The sequence below is a fragment of the Ceratotherium simum genome, chromosome 15 (assembly GCF_057802395.1).
Source record: "Ceratotherium simum simum isolate JZ-2026a chromosome 15, ASM5780239v1, whole genome shotgun sequence".
NCBI lineage: Eukaryota > Metazoa > Chordata > Mammalia > Perissodactyla > Rhinocerotidae > Ceratotherium > Ceratotherium simum.
In genome coordinates this window covers 35,449,701-35,457,656 of record NC_141914.1, presented here as the reverse complement: position 1 = coordinate 35,457,656, position 7,956 = coordinate 35,449,701, and the positions used below count along the sequence as shown (strand labels likewise).

The 7,956-nt window shown below is 43.7% G+C and overlaps 1 long non-coding RNA gene across 1 annotated transcript; it reads right to left on the bottom strand.

The window, feature by feature from the left end:
• Positions 1 to 238: 238 nt before the first annotated feature.
• LOC147915163 (uncharacterized) lies at positions 239 to 1,319 on the bottom strand. Its single transcript, XR_015554455.1, has 2 exons — positions 1,033 to 1,319; positions 239 to 720 (listed from the first exon to the last, which is right to left on the bottom strand). It is a non-coding gene; the product is annotated as an uncharacterized LOC147915163 (long non-coding RNA).
• Positions 1,320 to 7,956: the final 6,637 nt, after the last annotated feature.

The window sequence follows — 7,956 nt, the reverse complement described above, 5'->3', positions numbered from 1 at the left end:
GATGTCTGGAATCCTCAACACCTGCGTGTCAGCTTCCTGGGCATTTCCACTCCCCTCCCCCGGCCCCCACCCTCCTCTCCCATTTGCATCTGAAATGCAGCTGCTGGGGCCCTATAAAGGGGAGCCAAATGGACAGGACATCTCCTTGTTTGCTCTCCCTCCCGAGTCAAACCGAATCTGAAGCGCCTCTGTGCGCGATCTTTTGTTGCCTCCTCGTTATGTTTAAATGAGCCTCATCTGCAGGAGATTTTTTTTTTAATAAAATAAAATAAAACCACCACAAAAGACCAAAGCTGATGACATGTGTTCTTTCGATGGAAGCTTTTTTGGTCCCGAATTAGACTAAAAAAAGAAGAAAAGAAAAAAAAAAAGAGTGGGGCTGGGCCTCATTTGTACCATTCCTCCCCCCAAACAAAACAAACACAATTAGCGTATGCTGGGGGCCAAGGGGTGTGGAATAGATAAGCAGAGGAGAAGGCAAGAGGAGGAAAAATTAAAGGCACCCTTCCCACTTCTCCAACAGTTTTGCTATTGCTCCACACCAGGAATATTCAGACATCATTATTTTAAGCGCCACTTATTTTGAAAGAATATCCAAATTTATATTCTCTGTGCTCATTTCATGGGCAAAATGTCTAACAAGTCTTTAGCCGTTCTCCCAGCCTTCTCCAGTAATGTCTGTTTATCGAATACCACAGGTGGGCCTGATGCAGGTGGTACCTGAAATATAATTTGAGGAACAATGATCTACATTCTGATAACCCCCAAATCTTTGTCCCCATCTTAGCTCTTGTCTGCTAACTAAACCCCACAACCCTGCTCACACTGAACTTCACCCTTCTCTGCCAACACCTGCTTCTTGCTCTGGGTTCCTTTCTCACTGAACCTCACCCAGCGCTGAATCCCCGGTGTCATCCTCGGAACCTCCTTCCGCCTCAAGCACCCCACATCCACCCCATTGCCAAGTCCTGTCAATGTTCCCCTGAAACATCTCTTGATCCCTCCTCTTCTCTCCTTCTCCATTGTCAATACCTGAGTCGAGGCCACCTTCATCTCTTGCTTGACACGTGTCTAGACAAGCCCCATCCAGCAGCCAGCATTGCTGATTAGAATCACTTTTTGAGCAAAACGCTTCATGGTTCAAGGATAGAGTCTAAATCCCTCAGCTTGGCTTCTCAGAATGTTCATGAGCTAATCCCCACCTACTGCCTTCTACTCCAGCCCAACCGCACTTCCTTCAGTCCTCTACCTTGCTTCACGCTCTTTCCCCTGAGGCCTTTGCATATGCTAGTTTCTCAACCTGGAACAGTCTTCTGACTCTCTGCATGCAGATTTCCTTTACTCACACTTCAGGTCTCAATTTAAATGCCACTCCTCCAGGAAGCCTTCCCTGACCACACCCACTTCCCCCACCACTACCAAACTAGGTTAGGTGCCCCGGCTACTGTCTTCTCAGGGCACTGTTTGCTACCCCTCTCAGAGCACTTGCTCAATTTATTGTGATTACTAGTTTAATATTCTGTCTTCTCTGCTGAAAAGTCAGCCACAACAAAGTGGGCATCTCTCTTATTTGCTCTAATATTAACTTGACACGAGTCTCTTAACTGATAAACCTTGATGCTCTTGCTCCTTTGCTGAAAAGACCACTTTCAGCAAAAAGCAAAAAGCAAAAAAAAAAAAAAAATCATATATAAACTTGAAACGGAATTCTTCCTCTGGGATTTTTGGTGTATTTCAAAATAGCACCATAAATCCAGACTAGGAAATTTGTCTACAGTTTCGATTTCATTTCCAGGCCCCAGTCCCTCCCCAGCTAAACTTTGGTGAGAGTTCCGAAGATAAGATTCTTTCATGTACAAAATTTACCTGATAAAGGGGGCTCCTCACCTCCTTCTTCAACCCCTGAGGCCATTTCCACCTGAAATTTTTCTCCTTTATCTTCCTCATAGTCCCTGATATTTGCGAGGCTCCTTCAGCAGAACAGAATATGATGGAATATGGGGAGGTGGGGCAAGGAAGGGCACCAACTACCCTTGATTGTTGACCAAGTGCCAGGCCCTCTCAGGGTCACACATAATCTCTCATAACAACTCTGTGAGGTAGACACCATCTTCCTCCGGTTACCAATAAGGAAACTATGGCACTAACAGGTAAAGTGACTACTGTGGTCACACTGCTGTAAATGGCAGAACTGGTGCGTGAACTCAGATCCACCAACTTAAATTGATCAACTTTTCAACTCCAGGCTGGCACCTTTCAAGGAATGGAAATCTCGGAAGAGGTATCTGGCACAGAGCTGGAAGCTCTCTACCCGCTTGAGAACCTTAGCAGAATCCTACACAGCAGACAAAAGAAAAACAAAGCAGCAGGACCAAAAACCAGTTCTACTGGAAGGCGCACAATATTGGAGAGAAACAGCTGGAAACCAGGAGTTTCTCTCACCCTTTCCAAATGTTGGCGGCCTACTCATGTCTTCCAGGCAGGCATCCTCTTGTCCAAGGCAGATCTTTGGTCTTCTATAAGCATCTTTTCATATCCCCCATCCACTTAGCTTCTTTGAGGTCAACGACTCTACTGTCTTATGGGAACGGATTTTTTTTTTTAAAAACGCTCGCTGATTGAGAACTCAACCATTTTTCTCTAGGCCAACATAATAAGCTTAAAGTTCTGTTTTGATGGTGGAATTTGCCAGTAGTTAGGCTACATCTTCTTTATTTCTCTTCTGGTCATCTCACATTCTTTCTAGGATTTTCTCCCTTAGGAATTGGAAATGTAGCAAGTTTGCAAAATCAGACAGTGGGGTGGCTCTACCAAAGACTCCTTTGTTCACTCCATTGCAAGTTATGAATGAGTGGGGGAAATTGAATTTGCTTACCATTAAAACCCCTCCGCATACTGGAATTCTAGAGGCTGAAATCTAGCACACATACACAGCTGAGATGGAAAATCCGATGTGAGGTCAATGCTCCTAACTGATTCATCTTCTAAACTCAACCCACTTTCCCCCTCTCCTGACAAACAGGTGAACCAACTATAGTGACACTCTCCTCCCATCCTGGGCTGAAGGAATCACATGGATTCTGGAATGGCCAAAAAAGAGCAGAGAGATGTGAAAGCAGTAGATTAACAATCAGTTGACATTTATTGAGCATTGAGTATCAAACATTGTAAAAATACTGTTACGTATGTGATTTAATTTAGTCTTAAATGCCCTGTAAGGTTGGTATTTTTAAACCTCATTTTATAGGTAATTCAAAGTTCAGAGCTATTCACTGGCTTTCCTGAAGATGTGTAGCTCCTTTTGACTCTTTTTATTCTCACCTTCTCTCAGGTTTCTGTGCCCATTCTGGAGGAAATTTGGGGACTAGAAGGAAATCAGAGCCATGGGTTCTATGCAAACACACCTGGAGAAACTCTAGGCTCTGGCATCTCAGAACTGGGAGAGACGAGGGAAGGGAAGGCCGAGCAGACAGCAGAGGGGCTGGACCTGGAGCCTGTTGAGAAGGGATTAGGAGAACAGTGGCATTTTGCACTTGGTGTCTTCTCCAAAATTTTTGAGCATCTCTTTTAAAGTCTCCAAGGTTCTTTAGACAACAGGAAACTCCTAAAGAAAGGGGGAGCGGTGAGGAGTGAGTCTTGACCTGTTGACTTACGTGTTCTCCGGTTAAAGGCAGAGAGGAAGACTGAAGGGGCCAAAGGAAAGGGGATGCAGCAACGGTGTGGCTGCTCTGGCCTGCCATGGGTTGAGGAATAGGGGCTGTGTCTAATCTCTACTGCATGAGCCAGTGAACTTTGAACAGAGGGGAAAAACAAAACTCTCAGTCTTGCATTCCTTCCGTGTCCAAGCCATATCCTAACATCTCAAAGTTCAGTGTAAAACAAATATGAAAATGAGCTTCATAGCTAGCTGTAGAATAAAGATGATGATTTCCATTTTGTGATAAAGGAATTCTAAGTATGATGAAAGTCAGTAGGTTGTCCATTCTTTCTCTCAATAAATATTAATTAAGCTCCTACTATATGCCCAGAAATGGATACAGTGGCAAACAAAGCAGACATAAAGCTTATAGAGTCATGAGTAAACAGATATTAAATAAAAATTTAGCATACAAATAAATATAAAATTACAAATTGTGATACAGTAATGAGAGGGAAAGCACAGGAAGTGTGAGAAAACATCACAGAAGGAAGGGCATCAATTACACTGGTGGGTCAAGGAAGTCCTGTCTAAAGAGATGACATTGTGCTGTGAGCCAGGAAAGGACAGAGGGGCAAGAGGCAGCAGGAACAGCCTGTGCAAAGGTCCTGAGGCTGGAAAGTTAGTGGCCAGTGTCACAAGGTGGGGGAGCAGGGTAAAAGAGAAGGTCAGAGGGCAAGGCAGGGGCATATTATGTAGGGCCTTCTAAGCCATGGCAAGAACTTTAGACTTTATTATAGGGGCTAAGTGCAATGGAAAGTCATTGAAGGCTTTTAAACAGGGAAGAGATGTGATCTGATTAACACTGATAAAAAATTACCCCGCTAATTGTGGGAAATGGATTGGATGAAGATGAGAAACTATTGCTGAAGTCTCTGTAAAAGTTGTTGTATAGGGGCCAGCCCAGTGGTGTAGTGGGTGAGTTCATGTGCTCTGCTTTCACGACCTGGAGTTTGTGGGTTCAGATCCCGGGCACGGACCTATGCACCGCTTATCAAGCCATGCCATGGCAGGTGTCCCGCATATAAAATAGAGGAAAAGGGGCACAGATGTTAGCTCGGGGCCAATCTTCCTCAGCAAAAACAGAGGATTGTCAGATGTTAGCTCAGGGCTAACCTTCCTCACCAAAAAAAAAAAAAAAAAAAAATTGATGTATAGAGCCCAGGGAAACATAAGTTCTAGTTCTTGACCCAAACCACAAAAGCCTTTTTAAAAAAAAATATTTATGATTTATAATCTAAAAAATATATGTCATTTTATTAAACAAAAACATATTTTTTCAAATTTCTTTTCCACCCAGATGACCTAAAATCCTAGGGCATTGCTTCAGAGTAAGGCAATGTCTAGCTGGCTTCCCTAGTCACCTTTTTCTACTTTCCAGGTTTTCCAAGAACAGAAGTTGAGAAGGGTAGTCACAAGTGGGGAATAAATATATCGGTCATTTGCATCTGATTCTCCCACCCAGCCTCAACCTCATTACACAGCAGCAGCAACAAATGTCAGTGGCAGGAAGTATACAACAAGAAGAAGTAACCACAATTTTTTTTCAAGCACACTTAAACACACACTGTCACACACACATACAGTTGGTTTAAAGTGAGGTGAGGGAAGGTAGCCGGCCTTCTCACATTTTTAACCAATAGAATCTCATGTCAGTCATCAAAACAACAGGCTTTCAGTCGGTTGACCTTTCATGAGGGAGGGTTTTGTGGGGAGAGGGGAGAGGAAGGAGAGAGAAAACTCGGGCTTTGCATCATTTGTCATTCTGATAGTTGGACACTGAATCAGTCTTATGTTACAGACACATTAATTTGATTAAGATACAATCCATGGGTCATTCAGGCATATAAAGTACTCTTTCTTAATTGCAAAATTAACAGTGAAATAGGATAAATCATTACCAAGCTAGAGGTTATTCTGGGCCTCATGGATTTATTCTCCCCCACTCAATTCATTTTCTTCATCTAAAGTTGTTTTTGACGCTTAGATGGAAAAATCAGGGCTAAGGCAGCAGTAGATGGGACACCAGTATTCAGCTCCCAAGGCATTAGTTAAGGGAGCTCATGCTCACTCAGACCAGGAACTGCTGGTAGACCCGTCTCACAAGAGGTTCCGAGAGTCGCTCAGCCTCCAAAATGTTCATAACCTCCTCAGATGGACAGCTTGCGGGAAGTTATCCATAGCCCCAGGAAATCCACTTTGAAATCTGAAGGCTGAGATCCTGGTTTCCATTTTTACTACATTACTCTTTGCCTGCCACCTTGTTTCTTTTTAGGAGCAGCTTAATTTTCAGGCAGTGGGCAGCTTTTAATCAAAAATCTACTATAGGGCCGGCCCCGTGGCTTAGCGGTTAAGTGAGCGCGCTCCGCTGCTGGCGGCCCGGGTTCGGATCCCGGGCGCGCACCGACGCACCGCTTCTCCGGCCATGCTGAGGCCGCGTCCCACATACAGCAACTAGAAGGATGTGCAGCTATGACGTACAACTATCTACTGGGGCTTTGGGGGAAAAAATAAATAAATAAAATCTTTAAAAAAAAAAAATCTACTATATTCCAGGCACTATGCTAAGTGATGGAAGTATAAAAACGAAGATCTGATCCCAGATCTCAACAAGCTTCCCCTCTAGGTGGTCACTCACTGGGTTCTCTCCCTTCTGTGACTCTCTGAGAAACCCTGGCTACCGCTTACTGCACACTGATGTGCTGTAGCAGAGGCGTGCAGAGCACCGTGGAGACGGAGAAGAGGAAATTCATCAGGGAATGTGTGGAGAGTAGGTAGGATTTGAGTTGGCCTCAGACTCAATTAGAAGGAGTCGGTCATTCAGAGAGGGGAGGGGAGGTCATTCCCAGCAGAGGGTACAGCGAGAATCAAGGCAGGGAAGCTTGGGTGCACATGATGTATGCGGTCACTACCGTGGTGTGGCAAGCAACAGCCAGGTGTTTTTCCCATCTTGGGAGAAAGCATTAGTGTCCAAATGTAGGAGAGTTAAGCACTTCTCCCATATAATACAGAGGAAAGAATTCTGGATTGGAATTCAGGACACCCATTGTTCCTGTATCTAACACACTGTGTGACCTTGGTCTCCTTATTTCACCTGCCTATGCCTCAGTTTGCTCATTTGCAGAATGGGAATAAAGATCCTTTTGCCATCTACTTCACAGGGTGCTTTTGAAGGTTAAGTGGGAAAATATATGTGAAAGTTTAACTTTAAAGCTTCTGATCATTTTTGATAACAGTGTAAATCACTGATAACAAATCAGAGAAGTTATCAGTATTATTTTAGGTGGGCACTACCATGACATATTCAGGGACCAGCAAGCCATCCAGTGGCTGAAGTGTAGAGAACATAGCTAAGACTAGCTTGGAGAGACCCTTGAATGTGTATGGATTTTACATTTCATTCAATTTAAAAATGTGGGTTCATCCATTATTTTATTCACTTAACAGATGAATAAAATTAGATCATAAAGAATATTCTAAGTGAAAAGTAGAATCGAGCATCTGAACTACACAGTCTGTGCTCTTGCAAATGACCCTGACATCACTCTACCAACAGGTTCACGATCTAAGAATTTCTGAAGGACACTGCTCAAATGAAAAACAATTTGATTCAGAAAACAGGAGTTTGCAATAGCCTCCAAGATTCCTTTCAGCCTCGACACTTCTTAACTATCCTGAATATTGTGCTGCAGCCACACTCAGCACATGAAACCATTTCTGAGTTCTAAGATGCCTGGGTCTGGGCAGTCCTGTGTGTGGCTCAAAGAGATTGGTGTTTATGTTACGGCTGTGAATGTAGACTATACACTCCCTAGAGACTTTGTGAGACAAGACAGGGGCATTTCTAGAAGAGCTTTCTGCTGGAACCCCAAGCATTTTGGAGAAAACCAAGAAGTGAGAGAAGCAAACTCGTCACTATGTTGAGGGGAAGATTTAACAATGTGTGACACCTAAGATCAACAGATGACAAAAATAAGAAAATACCAAAACAGTTTACTCTCCTCCTGCACCTGTCTTCTGAGAGGCTTAAAGCATCTTATAGACATAGATGTCCATTTTCATCATTGGCAAGTTACTTCACCTTCCAGAACTGCAAAGCTTCCCCTTCCCTCATTTTTAAGAGATGTTGAGCAAGTCCAGTAAGAAACCCTTTGAGATCTGCCATGTCTATGGTAAGCATTGTTTAGAGACAGAGCCAGAGCAGGCCTTAACAGTGCTTCCTTTCACCCCAGGTGGCAATCAGCTCTCTGTGTTTCCCT